This window comes from Dipodomys merriami, unplaced genomic scaffold, assembly GCF_024711535.1.
Source record: "Dipodomys merriami isolate MVZ:Mamm:240054 unplaced genomic scaffold, mDipMer1.0.p SCAF_34, whole genome shotgun sequence".
Lineage (NCBI taxonomy): Eukaryota > Metazoa > Chordata > Mammalia > Rodentia > Heteromyidae > Dipodomys > Dipodomys merriami.
Window position 1 is genome coordinate 10,831,873 of NW_027204937.1, and position 20,554 is coordinate 10,852,426.

Sequence of the window (20,554 nt, forward strand, 5' to 3'; positions counted from 1 at the left end):
TCTTAACACTCTCAATACTTTCCCAAACTTCTCTCTGAGAGCTGAAATTCAGTGGTTCCAGACTATTCACTTCTGCTCAATTCTAGAAGCACTCACTGAGTGCTTGCTCTGAAGTAGGCTAAGTTAGCTGGTGGGTAAAAATGGAGCATGCACAGTTGTGAAATCAACACTCACTGTTCTGGCTTACAGAGCAGCTCTGGGGAGCTTTGAGATTTTTACTTTATTAAAAAGCAAATACATGGAGGGGGTACTTTCAGATGTTAAACCTGTTCATCATCTATGCCTGAATTCATTCTTTAGTAAGTCTAATATTTATTTGTCCCTGTTTATAATCATTCATTCATTTATTCATTGAATAAGGTGGCCCTGTAGGGGTTTGTTTAAAAGAATTCAAACTCAGAAGGGATGGTTTAAGCCTGGTTCAGCTACGATTTCCTCTCTTTGAATCTCAGTTTCCTCTGCTGTAGAACATGGAGATTTTCCTTCTAAGTCACAAGATAACTTTAAGCAACTTCCAGGGGGAAAGAATGTTGTAGGGAAGGTGGAAGAACTAGTGTTCTCTGATTTCTGAGTATAGGCAGGCATTTCATGCTTCGATACATCAGTTTATACAGGAGAGGATGAGACAGGGCAAGTAAGGACATCAACTGTCTAGAAATCATTTATTATACAAGGCTTGAACTGGGAACAGGATGTGATCTATAGCTCAGTGTTAGGTCACATGCCTAGATGTGCCTTGTGTCCTGTGGGCTTGATCCCCAGTACTGTAAAGAAAATAAAGGCCTGAATTAGAAGGAAAAATACCTAGAATCCAGTATCAATCTCTCCCTAGCATTTGTATCACTTTAGGAATGTCTCTGTCCTTCTCTGAGTCTCAAATTTTCTAGAATTTGTCTTCAGCTCAGCAACACTGGTGGTGATTTCTGTCTCCCAAAGATTCTCTCTGTCCCCAGACATGAAGCTGAACCAAAGACCTCTGGAGAGATGAGACCAGCAAGTGATGTGGTGAACTTGGCCTACAAGAGGTGCAACACTGCGGACCTCATTAACATCACTGTGCAATAGGTACCATGGAGCACGCTTGACCTGCCAGACAGAATAAATAAAGCAATATTATATCTTAAGTGTTGGTTAATAGTGAGTAAAGGACTCGTACATATTTACAGTAACTTTACTGCATAGGCATTCCAAAACACCCTGGGGAGGCATACTCAGACTTCAATGGTGTGTATTAGAAACTCCTGTCAAGCTGAATGGACTCGCAGAGAAATGTGGTCCCAGGATGGAGACTGGTGTCTGATGAATCTGGCTGAGAGTCCTGCTCCACCACTATGTGTCCTTGAGCCATCTATGGACCACAGGTCCTCACTTAGAAAATGGGATTCATTCTTACTTAGCTCATAGGAGGGTAGTAAAAAGTAAATGAGATGACACGAACTAAGTCCCTAGCCAATGAGGGTAGTTGTTACTCCTCGTTATATTCCCCTCTGCTCTGTTGCTTAGAATTTCTATGGTAGTCAATCAAAAAATAAAACAAAACAAAAACAAAAGAAAAAAACACCTTGGCACATATGTGGATGTTCTGTTCTGGCCCCTCATTATAAATGGATAATGAAGTAACGGGGTCTCTATCAACAGTACGTGGGCATTTTTCTACCTTACGACCTCTCCCTTCCCATATCATCAGTTATATTGATGCTTTCATTAATGAGGCCTTTCATGGCCCTAAACTTGGTCCTTCCAGAAGCAGAGACTGAAACAAGGAAATGAGGGAAACTTGTTTATTTAGAGGTGATGCCAGGAAGTAAAGTAAGGGAGAGGCAGAAGTGACAACAGGGAGAAAGCCAGTACAGTGTATGTTAATGAGCTAATTACCACTCAAGAAAAAGGGGCCCTCCATCCCTCTTGGAACTTTCTTAACAATTGTGTAAAAAAAAGCACACCTTGGAATTAAGGATTGCCCTCTGCCATGTAAATTTTTCTTACATTTTCCTGTTGCTTTACCACAAGGTTTATCTCTGAAGGATGCTGGCTAGATGCATGAAAATGCTCATTGAAATCAGGTGGGCTGAAGAGTTGTAGGGAGGTAGCACTAGTGGTCTGTTTGAGCACCCCAGTGGAATGAGCATGAATGCCTTATCTTTGTTACCCCGTGGCTGGCAAGTTCAGCAAGGAAGGAGTCTGAATCAATGCTGCATCCTAAGGATTGACCATGGTACCTGCACAGTTAAGTACCTTGCATCATTTGCTGAGTGAAAAGATGCATGCATGCATGTATGTATGGATGGATGGATGGATGGATGGATGGATGTATGGATGGATGGATGGGTGGGTGGGTGGGTGGGTGGGTGGATGGATGGATATATAGACTTTCTCATTTGTAAGAAAATTTTTTATAAATGTTCAAAGTGTTGTATAAGGATCAGGGGAGGTTAGATGCATAAGGAGTTTCATCTGTCCAGTAGTCAACTTGAGGTGAGGGGAGATAAAACATAAAACAAGATGTCCCTATGAGGAACAAATCCAGAGCTGTGTCAAGCGAGCTGGGTCAAAGCGGCCATCAATGCTGAGCCTGCAGATGGCGGTGCCTGAGTTGGTACTCCAGGCTCCAACTTAACACCACAAATGGCACCCAGAAGAGCAGCTGAAGTGACACTATTAAAAAAATGCTCTCAGTGTGGGATTAGAAAGGGGAAGGCCCAAGAAAACCAGGCACAAGAAGCTGGGACCCAAAGGACTTCAGATTTCCACACATGCTAGGCTTTTGCAAAGTTTTGCCCTACTTTTCATCAACTGCAAGTCTGCATGAAAGCTCACTTTGGTTCTAGCAGTCCCTTTGACCAAGAAAAAGGAAAACTAAAACAACGTCTTTGAGATTTTCTCTGTCTTTTGTGTTTGGACATCTTTATTTATTTTTTATTGTCATTGGAATTTTAAAGTAAAACTGATTTCTGTCAGTAGCAGCTTGTTTTCTGAGTATAATATGATTCTTATTTTAGGAAAACTTTGAAATGCAAAAAAGTGGGGAAAAACATAAATAACTCACTATGGCCGAGCAGCTCTGTTTCGTATTTGATATTTTTAAACAAAATGACATTACTATCTAGTATGTATGCTTTTAGACATTTTCCTTTACTGGCTCCAGAGCTGGATTGTATGCTACATAATTTTCATGTATGTTTCCTAGGCTACTAAATATTCCTCAATCACCTTAGTTTTTGTTGATTATGAAATATCCTTCTGTATGGAGGAAAACCCAATTTATTTAGCCATTCTTCTATTTTTTTACAATTATATTTTACTTTTTTGAAGTAACCTACAATAATAGCATGGAGGGTTTTATTGTGAAAACTGGGGAATTCTTTGTGATAATTCCATAGGTATGTACAGTATATTTTGTACAGGTGCACCCCTTATTATATTCTCATCATTATCAGTCTCAACTCCACAAATGAGTGAACACATACAATAACTGGCTTTTGTGCTCATTTCCCCTGGAGGGGTAAGGGCAAGGGGAGCCCTGGGAGGGGTGGCTATGGTTATATTGCCAATCAGCATCAGAGCTGAGATTTAAAGACAAGGTGCACCTAACCCAAGAGCCTGTAGTGATGTGGCTTTGCAGAGAAATGGAGCCTTCCAGTGCCTTGGGGTGAGTCACCTCATCTTTTAGAAGTTCCATGATCTGATGGAGGGAATTCAACCTGCCATGCCTGACTCCAAACCTGCTCAGGAGATGACAGACTGAGTATGTCAGCACTCGGATCATCTGTGGCCATCATCTGTTCGGCGTTACTGACCACTCCCATCAAGTGAGTAGGAATCACATCAGATATGCAGTGATTTCCCAAAAAATAGCTAATTAAAAGTAATTAATAGACAATAGGCTGGTTCCCTGAGTTTATGAGATGAATAGTTTCCTAGATTAATTACCTAATATGCAATATATACATGGCTCATTGAAATGCAGTCTAAGTCCTTGATGAACTTTGGAGCTTTTCTTTTCTTTTCTTTTTTCTTCTTTTCTTTTCTTTTCTTTTCCTTTCTGAGCTGAACACAACAATTGCTCATTTCTAGGCCAGGGAAGTCTCACATCTGGATTCCCCAAAGAAGGGGCTCAATTGCTTCATAAGCTTCAAATCCGAGGAATCCTCATGCTAAACTCATGACAAACTATATTAATGCAAAAATGACAGAGATACTAATTGACATATTTGTTAACTATGCAGATCCTGAAAAAGTCCACATGGACTGCTCCTGCTGATGAGACTTTGGTTGGAAGTTGTCAGCATGGCAGCTTCCCCCATCCAGCTTCAGCTCTCACCTAAAGGTGGAGAGAAAGCCAGGTAGATAGAGATCCAAAACCTGCCTGTGGAATCCATGCGTAGACTCTGAGACCACCTCCGTGTTCTCTCCTGTGGAAGACATGTTAAAGTCTATCAAGCCACTGGGGTGCAAATGTGAACTAGTTAATCAGGTCCATGCCCCCATGGCAGCTACCTACAGCAAGATTGCTACACCCCGCCCTACCATGCTCTGCACCTGGACAAGTGTTGTTCTAGACTTGATGTATTTATGCATGTATTTATTTACTTACTTTTCTTTTTCGAGACAGGTTCTCACCATGCAAGCTTCAACTGGAAATCTTCCTGCTTGCACCTCTCAAGTGCTAGGATTACAGACGGATGTCATCGTGCAAGGAGACAAATAATATGTGATACCATTTATATGAAGTTCCTAAAAGGGCTGATCTTATCTCTGAGACAACCTCCTCTACGGGGTATATTTGTCTTTTTCTTCATAAAGTTGCTGTTCTTCATAAAATTTTATACTTCATAACATTTCCCATCTTGCTTGAAATCTCTAGCAGGAATGCAAGAGCTGAGGACCCCAAATAAAATGCCTTGTAACATCTCCACAGGATCAAGTGCTAGATAGCATTGATAATGTTGGGCCTCCCTCCCCCACAACAATATGGGTAAATCTTAAAATATTGCTGATTGAAAACAGCAAGGCACAAAACATATGTGGCTAAATTTACATAAAATTACAAAACTTGGAAAACCAAACTAATTTAGTTGTGATTTTTTTACATACACACCCACACCACACACACACACACACACACACGTAATTTAGACAGTAGTTACCTTGAATGAAAGGAGACATGCGGATGAAAAAAGCATGGAGGTGAGAGGTGGTAGGGAGGGTTGGTCCAAGGATGCTGGAAATGCTCTATTTCTTTATGTGTTTGAGCAACAAAAATACAGGCAGACATATCTTCCAGACTCTTTTCTCCAATTAACCAGCAAAAACCCAGAACTGGAGGCATGGCTCAAGTGATAGAGTGTCAACCTTGAGGAAAAAAAAAGAGCCGACTAAGAGGGCAAAGCCCTAATACTGACACACACACACAAAGGACATCAATTTACAGATGAAGGTAACCTAGAGAGGAGCACACACACAGCTGAGAGAATCAAAGAAGAATGGAGCTGCTTCTCTGAAGGTGTCCTTCCCAGACATATCCTACCTCAAAGTTTCATTTACATAACCCAGTTTCAGTTGAATTTTTTTTTAGCATTTGTAGCTGAAAAATGGCATCTGAAATGCAGGAAATAGAGACCTGGAGAGGTGTTCCACAGAAAACATGCTTCTAAAACCAGACCGAAATGTGTCCTTTTCCTCCTGAAGTTCTGGGAAGGAAAAACCCTCCCTCGTTCTTCATGGGGATGTCTGGTGGGGATCAGCTCAGGAACTCTTCATCCCAGTTGTGTGTTGGGCCGAGTGCAAGGCTTGTTTATTAGGGAAATGCATCTGATCAGAGAGGCCCGCCTGACAAGTTCATTACATATCAATTTAATTAGCTGATTTACATTTAATTTACATTTCAATTAATGTCTTTAGCAACAAAAATGCTGCCTTAATAGGGTAATTGCCTGTTAGGCAATATGTAAAAGAATAAATAGTCACATTCTGAGGAAGAATTCCTGTTTTCAATTTTTTATTACCATAAATAACTGAAATAATTATTGCTCTTAAGGGCCATGTCCTCATTTCCTTCTGGGCCTAATTATAAAGACTTAGTACCTCATTAAACAAAATGGTTTTGGAGTCACAGAAAAACATTACTCCAATCGTGACTCATTAGTTTCAACAAAAGGGGGGAACTGTAATAGTAGGCACATTTGGGGGACTCGGGGACTTGGCTATTAATACAGGCAAGACTTGTCCTTTGAGCCATGTCCTGGTAACAGTGCAAGACTGCTTGTCTACGAGCCTGTTTGGGGGTGAGGGTGGTGTTTGGGGTACTCAGTGTATACGTGTATATGGTTAATTTTTAGAAATGAGGGGCTTACTGCCTCTTGAGGGAGCCATTGTGCAGTGCTGAGTGTTTAAAACTTCTAATACTAAGAAAATCTGTCCATCTTCTAGAGACAATTACAGATGTCTGTGAGACAAGATCAAAGAAACAGGAAACTATGTCTCAGAATGGGCAGGGGTAAGAATAAGCAGGACATTGCAGAAGAAGGGGGGAATAGTCTGGGTAAAGAGGAGAATGAGACTCTGGAGAATTTCAAGGGAAAAGCTGCCATGCACCTGCATGAACAGTAGGGAAGGGAAAGGGACAGGGATCAGGCAGTGTGGAGTCACACATAGACAGGGTTACCTGGCAATGGCACTGAGAGGGAGCTCTGTGTCTTCCAGAAGGCTACGTTCTTGGAAAATGTGCCAAAGAGAAAGAACTCCGAACTAAAAACGTTAGAGACAAAGGGACCAGTCTCTAAATTTAAGCTAAGGTCATCTTTCCTCAAAGAACCTAGACAATTCTTACAGGGCAACTCCACTGCAGCATCTTGGATTCACCCTTGTTCGATCCTCAACAGTGCCACCGCGTGGCAGCTACACGCAACAGCAGGAGTGGAAGCCTGTGGGCTCAGCTGCTTCTCCTTTGGAGTGAAAAAGCTCCAAATGCACCCAGAGGTTTGGGGTCTGATTCTCAGCCAGTCGGAGGAATTGGAGGGAGGACTCCGGAAATAGATTGTGGACTTGAGAAAATGGCTCACAGATAGTGAAGCAAGGGGGCACTGTATTATTTGACTAGAAAATGGGGCCCTTTTTTGCATAGTTTTGTGGAAGTATTCAAGTACATGATCTCTCACTAGTCCTAACTTTCTTCTCGCTCCCTTCCACTCTGATGTCAGCCCTTCAGAGACCGCTTGAGAGGATACAGTCCCCCCTTCCACCTGTATTAATTTCTAAATCACATTTCCAAGGCTCCTTTTCACTTTTCCAGCTCTTTTCCTCGGGCTAAGGTTTTTAGATCCATTGACACCTTAGCCAGGAGAATCTGGGAATTACTGGATTTACTGATAGCCTGTTAATATTAAAACAACCACCACCACCACCACCACTGGTATTTTAATGGGAACTTCAGTCAGTTCCCAGTAGTTCAGGAAGCTGTCAGGGGCAGGAGCCACTCGTCACCAGCAGGGGGAGTCTAGAACTTCTACTCTTGTTCTTCCTGGTATTTTTCTGATCTCACCCCTTTTGTATAAGAAATAGTTTTAGTGCTTCTTTTTCTATTTGAAATTTACAGAATATGTAACTTGCCTGTATACTCACACAGGCATATAATATTCTAACTGTAAGATGAAGGACAAACAAAAAAAAGATTGCTTAAAGACACAGTGAAGCCTGGCTGATGGTACACAAGTACAGTCTCAGATATTTGGGAAGCTGAGGAGAAGACCACCTGAGTCTAGGATTCCAAAAGGCCAGATGACAATCTTGTGAGACCCTGTCTCAAAAATTAAAATAAAAAAATTAACGAAGTAATACATGCTTTTCTTGCTTTCTATAATTTTCTTTTTTGGGGGGGGAGGGAGGAGGTTCCAGTCGTGGGGCCTGAACTCTGGGCCTGGGCGCTGTCCCTCAGCTCTTCAGCTCAAAGCTAGCACTCTACCACTTGAGCCACAGCGCCACTTCCGGCTTTTTTCTTTCTGCTTATGTGGGGCTGAGGAATCAAACCCAGGGCCTCATGCATGCAAGGCAAGCGCTCTACCACTGAGCCACCTTCTCAGCCCCTCTATAATTTTCTGAATGTGAGAACTACAAAGGCTAATGGGCTGCTGGATTGGTGATTTAAATACTATCACTTTCTGTGATATGCTTTTCTAAACTCTTGTACAACTTTAGCTAGAATTCTGAACAAAACAAAATATAGACACCTTTTGATTTAAAAGGAATCTGCAAACTTGAACGTTTTTATATCTGTTAAAACCATGTTTAAAAAAAAGACAATTCAGATATACAGCAAGCATTTCAGGATAAGAATCCAGTGCTGGTGGCTCACTCCAATAATCCTAGCTACTCAAGAGGCTGAGATATAAGGATCAGGGTTTGAAGCTAGCCTGGGGAAGGAAAGTCCATGATACTCTTGTCTCCATTACACCACAAAGAAAGCCATATGTGGAGCTGTGGCTCAAGTGGGTAGAGTGCTAGCCTTGAGCAAAAGAGCTCAGGGACAGAGCTCAGGCCCTGAGTTCAAGTCCAGAACTGACACAAAAAGAAGGTAAAAAGGAGGAGGAGGAAGAGGAGGAGGAGGAGGAGGAAGAGGAGGAGGAGGAGGAAGAGGAGAAAGAGGAGGAGGAACAAAAGGGCTAAGACTTGAGACTTGGGGATGCTGGATAATTTTCACTGTGCAGGACAACCTGGCATTTACTAATCTTGCCCACTAAGTGCCAGGAATATTACTTAGTTCTTTTTTGCTTTACTTAGTTCTTGTGGCCACCATTTCCAAATGACCAACACATTTCTGACAGGTGAAATCAGCCTTATGCAGAATCATGCTCCTAAAGAGTGTAGATTTACACTTACGGTCTTTTCCTTGTAGCCTTGGATTCTAAACTTTAACCCCAAACTCCATTTTCCTGCCTTACATGTCAGTGCCCAGCATTGCATAGGAATGGAGGATTGGTCCTGTTTTTCTTTTTCTTTTCTTGTCTTTTTTATTCTGAAAATACTGTACAGAGGGGTTACAATTACATGGGCAAGATAATGAGTACATTTCTTATCAAGCATTGTAGCCTCCTCCTTTGTTTCCCCTTCCCATCCCTTCCCATCCGCTCCCTGCCCCCTTACCCAATCCTCCTCCCCCCCATCTAAGTTGTAAAGTTCATTTTTGACATAACGACTTGTATATCTCATTGTTGCAATGGGTCCACCTGTATCCCTATTTAAACGATTTGTTTTTTCCCTTTCCCTCCACAAATTATACCAACATCAAATACAGTGAAAGCAGGGTTATACCGTGGGGGAGGGACATACAAAGCAACAAAGAAATAATCTTATAAATGTGTTAGAAACAATCTCATGAAAGAAAAAAACATTTGAATACATATCTTAGGGTTCATTTCCCTAACATCAACTTATCTGACCTTTTCTGCTTGACTCAGACATATACTAGTTATTGCAAATAAGGGAGACCATGGGACCTATGTTTCTTTGGGCCTGGCTTACTTCACTTAATATAATTTTTTCCAAGTCTTTCCATTTCCTAACAAATGGGGCAATGTCATTCTTTCTGATGGAGGCATAGAATTCCATTGTGTATATATACCACATTTTTTTGATCCATTCATCTACTGAGGGGCACCTGGGTTGGTTCCATATCTCAGCTATGGTAAATAAGACTGCAATAAACATAGTTGTGCTGGTAGCTTAGTGTGGCCTTGTTTGTGATCATTTGGGTAAATGCCCAAAAGTGGGATTGCTGGGTCATAGGGGAACTCTATATGGAGTCTTTTGAGGAACCTCCATACTGCTTTCCAAAGTGGTTGAACAAGTTTACACTCCCACCAACAATGTAGTAGGGTTCCCTTCTGTCCACATCCCCTCCAGCATCTGTTGTTATTAGAGTTCTTGATTATAGCCATTCTAACTGGGGTGAGGTGGTGGTCCTGTTTTCTATTCTCAGAATTCTCAGCTGTTCCTCTCTGGATGGATGACATGCAAAAGACCACACAAACATTTTCTCCTTCTGGCCTTCTTTATGGTTCCTGAGAGGGTCCTGCTCATCCACCCTGGGAGCTGTAGCATTCTGTGGTGGTGTCCTACCCCTTAATCACATGACACTCATGACATCTGTGCCCACCAATGGGACTTCCAACAGTTAGCTTCAGTAATTCTGGGCTTCTTTGGCCTTCTGGGGCCCACTCTGCCAACATGGAAGGCCAGAAAGAACACTTAACCAATGGCTGATGGGACTGGGTGAATAAAGACTCCAGATTCGCCCCCCCATCCCTTGGCCCCAAACTCCCCATAGGGCAGGATATCCAATGTATTCCATTGGTTCTTAGTTTCTCAGCTCCAGCTGTCCATTAGAGAAGTTGCTTCATAACATGTTCCTGGCTGTCTCCTTCCTTCTCTTACTAGTGGTTCCCCGGGATCATCTCCATCTCAGTAACTTTCTTACCTTCAAATAACTGTCAGAAGCATCTGAGGATCCTAAACCAAGACAAGAACTATGGAGTAAAGCCTCTAGTTACAGTTTTTGGTATAAGCACCTGCAGTCTTTCTGGGGAACCACAAGGATGAGGATTCTAGGACCTGATGGCTGAGCCCCAGATTAATGCCACGTCAACCTGCAGGCAAATGCCCTCAAGCAGAATCTGCGGGTTTGAAGGAATTCATCCTAACAGAGGAGGCCCATGACTCTTTGTCTACATATCTGTGTGGGTTTGAACACTGACAGGGAGCAACTGCACTTGATACTGGATGGTACCAATCATTCATCTTCCAACTTGACCCCAGGAGGCTATGTTCCACACTTGGCAAAGAATGGATATGAAAATCAGGCATTCTTTTTTTCTTTCTTTCTGTTCTTTTTTTTTCTTTTTTTGGGGGGGGGTCATGGAGCTTGAACTCTGGGCCTGGGCACTGACTGTCCATCAACTTTTCAGCTCAAGGCAAGTGCTCTATCACTTGAGCTACAGTGCCACTTCTGGTTTTCTGGTGATTTATTGGAGATAAATGTCTCGTGGACTTTCCTGCCTAGGCTGGCTTTGAACTGTGATCCTCAGATCTCAGCCTCCTGAGTAGCTAGGATTACAGGCGTGAGCCACCAGTACCCGGCCAGGCATTCTTTTTTAAATAGCTCTTTTCTAGAGATGGCAGATCCCATGAAGTCTGACTGAGGGAGATGGATTCACTGGTTGAAGACAGTCTTCTTTTGTGGATCTTTGTTCTGAGGGGAACAAAAAACAAAAGTACAAGAGACAGCTGTAAAGAGTGAGCGTCGGGATGTACGGGTCACCATTAACTATGGAAATAGTACCATTGACAGACAACACCAGAAGAAAGGAGGTAGAGGGCGTAAGTGGGTCCCAAGGATACGTAAGCTTGCTCACCAAAACTGGTAGGCAAAGGAGGGATCTGGGGTCAGGTTATCTAGCCCCCACTTTGTAGAGTGGGAGCTTGAGGGATGCCTGTAGTTCTGAACACTGTACTCTCCCTCATCAGCCGAGCTGGCACACTACCATCTGACAGAGCAAGGGTCACATTTTGCCTCGGTGAGCACATTCCAAAGCTGCCCTCTGACTGCAGAGTAGACAGGGGCTTTCTGTTCCTCTTTACAGTTTATTGGCAAAGTATCAAACATTTTATAGGGCAAATGGTGCCATGCCCCAAGCTGTGCTCAGCAGTGACTACCAACGAGGTTATAGCAGTGGGGACTCTCACACGAGGGTAACTTCGGGTTTGAAAGCTTGCCTTTGAATGCTTCTCTTCCTGCCCTTTCAATGTTGCAAATCAAAGAGGCACACAGGGAGCCTGGTGAATGGCAGCCTTCCCACCATAGCTATGAGAACATATAGCCCTTTGTGAGTCTAGAACAGCAAGGGGCGAAGAGTTGGTAGGACCCCTGAGAAGCTTATCCAGGGGTCCACAGCCTCAGTGGTAAGCAGAGCAAATTCCCTGACTGAGGTCACATGGGGTGTTGATGTTATATGGTGAGAAAACAGACAAGCCACATTTTGAGAGGTCGAATCGGGAGTCTTTAGTAGAAGACCAGCAACAGCAGGCAGAATCTTGTCACAAAGACCGGCAGCCCTGTGAATACACTTAACACTGTCAGAAAACTGAGCCATGAGAGCAGGAGAGGAAAGAAAGATCCAAAAAACAATAGCAACGAGCCAGATCAGCTCCAATGGACAGCTGAAGTGGGACACCATGGTGACCAGAGGAGAGCCAGGAGACGGGACACAAGCCATCAGGAGACACACGGCATGGCATACCAGTGCAGGAGCTGGTCTGGGCTTCAATAGGGTCAGGTCAGGGGACTGGGTCACAGGGAGCTTGAGAGTTCATGACCCAAGACTGGCAGGTCTAATGTCCAAGTCCCCACCCCTGCCTCTAGGAATCTGGGCACACACATCACCTGGGAGATGGGACTTCCCTGCCTCTACCATGAAGACAAGATGGTGCCAGTTAAACCCAATACCCTATCATCCACCACATGGCCAAGATGGTGCCAGTTAGATTCAGCATCCCTACTTCATTGATAACTCACTGATCTTCACAGGCATTAGTGCTGTTGTTCAGCCCACTCATCTTCTTCCTCTTTTCTCTCATTTTCCTATATATTAATTCAGCTAATCTTCATCTACTGTCTATTCAGTGACAGTACTGACCAACAGTTTTTATAGATTCAAGAAGTTTCAGGGCCTCTTCCCTATAAGATATTTACCTGCTGACATGTTTTTGCCAGCTACAAAAGAAGGTATTGAAATGCAATCTTTCTAAGATCCTTTGTTTTCCACTCTTCCCCCTCTCCCCCTTTAGTTTATTTTCCCAAATGGTGGTGATGAAGTAACCACAAGCCTTCTGAAATCTTGCTGCTGCAGGGAAGTTGATGTTTGGGGTTAGTGTGATGCACTGTCACTTGCCATGAAAACTCAGGCATTGCTAGTCATCTTAGTGTAGGAATGGCTTACACCAATAGAGCTAAATGTACGGTACTAATTTGCTCAACATTGTTACCCAGGGGTGTGGAACCTCTACAGTAAAGCCATCTGATGACAGACCAGCAGAGGAGTGCTGTCAGCTGAGATGATTTACACACCTACCACATACGAAAGTGTGTAATGCCTTGAGGTCTTATAATACGTAATAAGTGAAACTGGACACAGGTTTGTAAAACAACAGTCTACGGCATGGTTAATAAAAAGTTGCCAAGCTATAAAATAAACTTTTCTGAATCATAAAATACAAATTCATTTTGATCATCATGCTAGAAGAAAGACTGAATCATACTTCTGTTCTTCCAAAAGAAAAAGAGAGTCCGGCATGGTGGTGCACACCTATAATTCAGAACTCATGAAGTTCAGGCAGAAGGATCACTGGTATGATGCCAGCCTGAACTACATAGTGAGCCCTGCTTCAAAACAAGAAAACAAAAAACAACCTAGTGTAGAAAAATAAGATGGAGGAGCAGAAGGTGAAGGAAGAACAGGAGAAAGAAAGAAAAAAAGGAGGAAAAGCTCTTATAAAAATTATTGTCACAAGTGAGATGCTGGTGGCTCATGCTTGTAATCCTAACTATTCAAGAGGCTGAGATCTGAGGACTGGGGTTTGAAGCCAGGCTAGAAAAATCCATGAAACTCTTATCTCCAAGTAACTACCAGAAAACTGGGAGTAGCATTATGTCAAAGTGGTAGAATGCTAGCCTTAAGCAAAAAACTCAGGGACAGCACCCAAGCCCTGAGTTTAAGCTCTATGACTCACACAAAAAAATTGTGACATGAAGAGATAATATAATCAAAAAACAGCAAGAACTATCTGAAACATTGTAGCTATATATCAGATAGTTAAAACAATCATCATTGTTCCAGGTTTTGAGATTTAAAATAACTTATTTCTCATTTTGAATACATATTACTTTTGCATTTAATTTTCCCTTAGCTAGTTTTGCATACCTTTTAATTTTGAAGGAGGCTATCCAAATTAATAAGCAAAGACTCCACAAAACCTGGAACTTCTAAGAGACAATGATAATTACTTGGAAAAGGAGAATCAAGACCTGAACCCTGGCTTCGCCATTGTAACAAGACACCAAGCCAGCCTGATGCATAATCCAACAATTACACTGTACCCTCAGAAAGCATTAGGCCTTTGTTTCACGTCCTATCTTCAGCTTAACTGTTGTTTCTATTAAGATACATTTTTCAGGGAAGGGCAGGGGGATCTCAGTGTAGCCTGCACACTCCCAGGCGCTCCCATCCCACACTGGAGACATCCCAGAATCCTTTCTTCCCCATATTCAAACTTGCCCATGCATTCCACTTCATTGCACATTTGTTGTACCAGGCTAGCCTCATTGTCTCATTTTGTTCTGTGGCGTGTCCCCGCCCCCCCCTCCCCCATAGCCTCAGAGGTATCATAAAAATTCTTTTACCCAAGCAGCCATAGTTCTTTCCAAAAGAAGAATTAGTCCATCTGCTTCAAAGTAATTAGTTCTCCCTAGGCCTAGCCCTGACTCCTTTTTCTTTTCCCTTATCTTTCCAAGGGAGCTACATTCATTGTACATCTTCAGCAAAATGAAATGGAGAACACATAGAAAGATAGCAGAGAGGTAGGAGTTCAGGGGCAGCAAGAAGGGAGCTACCTGTCTCCTACCCTGCCTCCTGTGCTGTGCTGGTCTAAGCCCTGCGGGTAGGATAGAGAGAAGAGACAAGGCCAGGATCTAGGCCATCTCTACCACACTGGTGGCTTTTCAAGGACAAAAGCATTATTTTAATATTTTCTATTTCCACCATGCCTGCTGGCATGGATTCAATAAACATTTGATAAAGGGAAAAGAGAGGCAGAAGGCAAGATATATTAGCACTGAAATTACTTCATTGTATAAAAGAAAATTTCCCCAAACCTTTCCATGTCTTCATTTCAAAGGAATCTCCTCCTTTTCTAGTTATTTATTGCTCTTTCTTCCCTCAGGCTCTGAGGAAAATGTGTTAGTCTGTCAGTTCAAGAGCAATCCCTCCACCTTTGCCCTTGACCCTAGACTCTCCTGGGTTCTTCAGAATATAGATTCAGTAATCATCTTTCCAATAGTAATCTTCCTGACTCCTGGTTGCAGCCCTTCTCTGATTCTTTACTGATTGTTTTTGCTCAATCTGCTCATCTCACCTGCTACCTGCTACACACACACACACACACACACACACACACACACACACACACACACACTCCTAGACCAACACCTTCAGATTTTTATAATAGCCATTTACCTGCTTGCTTTTGCTGCCATTTGTTGTCTTTACTGCCTTGTTTGGTATTCACTCATATTCATCCATTAACTGAAAATTCATCTGCTGAAGGTCACCAGTGACCAATTTCCAAATCTATTAGGCACTTTTAGTATTTGATCTTACAAAATTCACAATAGCATGGGGCACTGATGGACATCACCCCATTTCTGGAACTTTCCTCAGCTGTCAACTATGAAACTGATCTCTGCTGTTTCTTTTGTGCCTATTTCTGCCAATACATGGCAATGTAGCAAAGTGATTTTTGTGAGCAGAGACTCCCCTCTCCCCACTACATTTTAAAGGGAATTAATACTGCCCTATCTCTGGGCAGGATCTCCCTATTTTGATATCTGAGCTATGTTGCTTTATTCAAAGAAGATTACTGACCACCCAATGTCATATCCAATAAAGAATGGTGGTGAGATCTAACCATGGGGAATCTGTGTCTGAAGGAACCAGGGCTCTGAAACCTGGAGGAAAAAGAGGTGTCATGAGGGACTAGAGAGAAAGGAACCTTTGGGTTCCAGCAGCTCCAAACCAGCAAGTGAACCACTGAACAGAACCAGTGCCAAGGAAAGTTTGGTCTCATTGTAGAAGAGAACTTCTAACACCTAGAAGCCATAGAACATTTGGAAAGGGAGCCACATAAGGCCAGAATCCCAATAGCCTATATAACATTCTTATGTGAATTACAAAAATGTACTGACACAATGGCACCCAAGCTTTATCCATTGGCTGCTGTGGGTAGGTAGGTGCCCTATGCACAGCAAAGCCTGCACTGTCTCTTGTAGAAGGCACTCAACTTTCTGTCCCTGAAAGCATTCAGCTAGAGACTAAGTGGTAATCTGGTTTAGTTTTATAGAGAATGTCTCTTGTATTCCTGCTTATAATGTTCTTATCCTTATTATGAATATGTGTTAGAGACAGAGGGAAGATAAGATAAAGGGAGGAAAATGGAATTGTGGGAACAGAAAGGAGAGGAAGATGAGTGGGGAGAGAGAGATAGAGAGAGATTAATCTTTTACTCAAATCACATAGATGGTCACTGCTTTGTGAGCAAGTCATTTCTAGCAGTGTCTGCCACAGAATCTTAATCCCTGGACTTGCTTTTCCTGTCTTGCTTGCTACTTGAGTATTTGAGTCCCAATCATGTTCAAGGTGGCCAAAACCCGGCCTAGGCCAGTGATTTTCAACCTGGTTACACAGTGAAATCAACTGAAGAGTTCTCAAAAGCAAAAATATATACCTAAGGTTGAAACCTTTTTGTTTAAGGTCCAGTCGTGGGGCCTGAACTCTGGATCTGGGCGCTGTCCCTCAGCTCTTCAGCACAAGGCTAGCACTCTACCACTTGAGCCACAGCGCCACTTCTGGCTTTTTTCTTTTTTGCTTATGTGGTGCTGAGGATTCGAACCCAGGGCCTCATGCATGCAAGGCAAGCACTCTACCACTGAGCCACCTTCCCAGCCCAATTGAAACCTTTTGATGTGAAACCCAGACATCTACATTTTTTTTGGAGGGGGTGGTGGTCCAGTCGTGAGGCCTGAACTCTGGGCCTGGGCACTGTCCCTCAGCTCTTCAGCTCAAGGCTAGCACTCTACCACTTGAGCCACAGCACCACTTCCAGCTTTTTTCTTTTTGCTTATGTGGTGCTGAGGAATTGAACCCAGGGCCTCAGGCATGCAAGGCAAGCGCTCTACCACTGAGCCACCTTCCCAGCCCTGACATCTACATTTTTTTAAACTTCCTAGTCATTAAAACTTTAATTACTTCCTGGGTATTTATTATCAGTTTCAAGAGTCATTGGTTTAAGCCAGCCATGAGTACTCTTTCCATTTCACTTCCATTTCACTTCATTTCTCTATACCTGAAAGAAGCTGTATAAACTAGCAAATGGAGAACTGCTGGGAGGTTTCTGGAAATATATACATACATACATATATATATATATATATATATATATATATATATACACACACACATATATATTATATATAATTTCTTTTATTTAAAAAGTAGCAGGCCGGGTGCCTGTGGCTCACGCCTGTAATCCTAGCTACTCAGGAGGCTGAGATCTGAGGATCGCAGTTCAAAGCCAGCCCTGGCAGGAAAGACCATGAGCTTCCTATCTCCAATAAAACACTAGGAAACCAGAGGTAGCACTGTAGCTCAAGTGGTAGAGTGCTTGCCTTGAGCTGAAGAGCTCAGGGACAGTGCCCAGGCCCAGAGTTCAAGCCCCATGACGGACAAAAAAAAAAAAAAAAGTAGCAGATTTGTCTTTCTGGTCGTGAGACTGCCTTTTTTTTTTTTTTTAACCTGGTATGAGTGTGGACAAGCAGTCTGAATGCAATTGGTCTAAGCCTAATCACCAGCAAACCTCACACCAAAAGCTGAAAACAGACGAGTTCTAAAAAATGAGCCTCAAAATAACAGCAAAGACTGTAAATGGAAAGATGGAAAGGGCTTGAACTTTCAAACCAGAGGAGCGTCTACAGCATTGGCCTCCTGACACTTTCAGGCTTGTTTCCATGAGGAAACAATCTTTTTTTTTTTTTTAAGCCAATGCGAATTGAATTTTCTATCCTCAACTAAAAGCAATTCATTTGAGTATTTGATCTTTTTATGCATAATGCTATTATGACTTTTTAAAATCTCCTTGGAAACAAAAGAAGTATAGCCTAATAGTTCAGGCTAAAAATGTGCAGTGGATTTGAGATAAACTTGTTTTTTTTTAAAAAAAATTGCTATTATTATTGTGTGTGTGTGTGTGTGTGTGTGTGTGTGCACGTGCACATGCACGCCAGCCCTGGGACTGGTCTCAAGGCCTGGATGCTGTCACTGAGCTTTTTTGCTAGAGGCTAGAGACTCTACCACTAGAGCCTCAACACCACTTCCAGGTGTTTTGTGTGTGTGTGTGTGTGTGTGTGTGTGTGTGTGTGTTGTTGTTGTTGTTGTTGTTGTTTGTTTGAGTAGTTAATTGGAGATAAGAGTCTCACAGACTTTCCTGCCTGAGCTGGCTTGGAACCTCGATTCTCAGATCTCAGCCTCTTGAATAGCAAGGGTAACAGACATGAGTCACTGATGCCTGGCTTATTCTTTTTTTTTCACTTTTATGTTTTTTATTGTAAAAATACTGTTCAGGGGGGTTACAGTTACATGAGCAAGGTAATGAGTACATTTCTTATCAAGCATTGTTACCTCCTCCTTTGTTTTTCCCCCACCATCCCTTCCCTCTCACCTCCACAAGTAGACTTCCCCCTCCCTCCACCTAAATTGCAAAGTTTGTTTTTCAACACAGTGTCTTGTATATCTCATTGTTACAATGGGTCAACCTGTATCCCTATTTAAGCATTTTGTTTTTTCCCTTCCCCTCACCAAATTAGAAAAGTATATATACAAGATGATGGATCATGAAAATGTGTACATCTATATCTAGATAGAGATATAGAGATATATCAATATCTAAATATAGATACACAAAATGGAATTCTATGCCTCCATCAGAAAGAATGACATTGCCCAATTTGTTTGGAAATGGAAAGACTTGGAAAAAATTATCTTAAATGAAGTAGGCCAAGTCCAAAGAAACAGAGGTCCTATGATTTCCCTTATTTGCAATAACTAATATATGTCTGGGATAAGCAGAAAAGGTCAAAAGCTATGTGCATATGATCAGATACGATAATGTTAAACAAAATTAACCCCAAGATAGGAACACAAGTGGTTTTTTCTTTCTTGCCTGGCTTATTCTTACTTAAATATTTGTACTAGGTTGCTAGGACTGCTATACCAATGTGCAAAAGACTAGGTGGCTTAGACAACAGAAATTTGTTTCCTCAAAGGCCTGGAGACTAGAAGTTTGCTATTTCCTGAGGCCTTACACTTTGTAGATGGCTGTCTTCTGATACCATCATGTGGTTGTAACTCTGTGTGTGTCTATATCCTAAACTCCTTAAAGAATGCATAGAAGTTAATATTGATTGCTTTCAGGGATTAGGATGCTTAGGAGATCTTTATTCTGTTTACCACAAATATTCAGTGTCCCAGATACTGTAAACTCTGTAGGTTAAAAACAAAACAAAACAATGGTATCTACATCAGAACCCTCTTCTTCCCAATAATTACCTAGATCCAAAACAAGATGCATACCCTTTCTCATCTAGAAATGTTGCCCCAGTATAGATGAGTGTGAGAGTCAAAGAAATGTTAATAGCCCTTTGGGAACTTCTGTGTAGTTCCCTGAATTCTTATCTTTCCTGTAATGGAGAAAGTAAGGTTGAATCTCAGGAGGCCTTACACCAGGATGGAAATAATGCCCAATTCCTGCCATTTTCCCCCCCTCCAGTCCTTGGCCCTCAACTCAGGGGCTGGGCACTGTCTCTGAGCTTCTTTTGCTAAAGGCTAGCACTTTACCACTTGAGCCACAGCACCACTTCCGGCTTTTTCTGTTTATGTGGTCCTGAGGAATGGAACTCAGGGCTTTATGCATGTTAGGCATGCATATCTAAGCCACCTAGGCCACATTCCCAGCCCCCTGCAGGCAGTTTTTATCTAGGGTTCAGAATCTCATAGTGTGTTCTACTCTCATCATTTATTTTCCAAAAAGCAATCTGGCCTCTTATATGTCCGTTTTCCCTAAGACTGGCATATGAGAAGTTGGAAGTGGTTCTTCATTGGCTTGTTACTTTCTTTCTTTTTTTTTTTGTAGGTCGTGGGGCTGGAACTCTGGGCTTGGGCGCTGTCCCTACGCCTTTCATCTCAAGGCGAGCACCCTACCACTTGAGCCATAGCACCATTTCCGGTTTTCTAGTGGTTTATTGGAGATAAAAGTCTCATGGACTTTCTTGTCCAGGCTGGCTTTGAACCATGATCAGCCTCCTGAGTAGCAAGGATTACAGATGTGAGCCACCAGAACCCAGCTAGGTTTATTACTTTCTAAAATTCAGTCAGAGGAATGGCAATCTTTTTTTTTTTTTTGGTCCGTGTGTGAGGCTTAAACTCTGGGCCTGGGCACTGTCCCTCAGCTTTTCAGCTCAATGCAAGTGCTCTACCACTTGAGCCATAGCACCACTTCCATTTTTTGTTGGTTAATTGGAGATAAGAGTCTCACAGACTATCCTGCCTGGGCTGGCTTTGAACTGCGATCTTCAGATCTCAGCCTCCGAGTAGTTAGGATTACAGGCATGAGCCACTGGTGCCCAGTGGCTGAGTGACCATGTCTTACTTAGGGAGATAACTAATGTTTTACTACATTT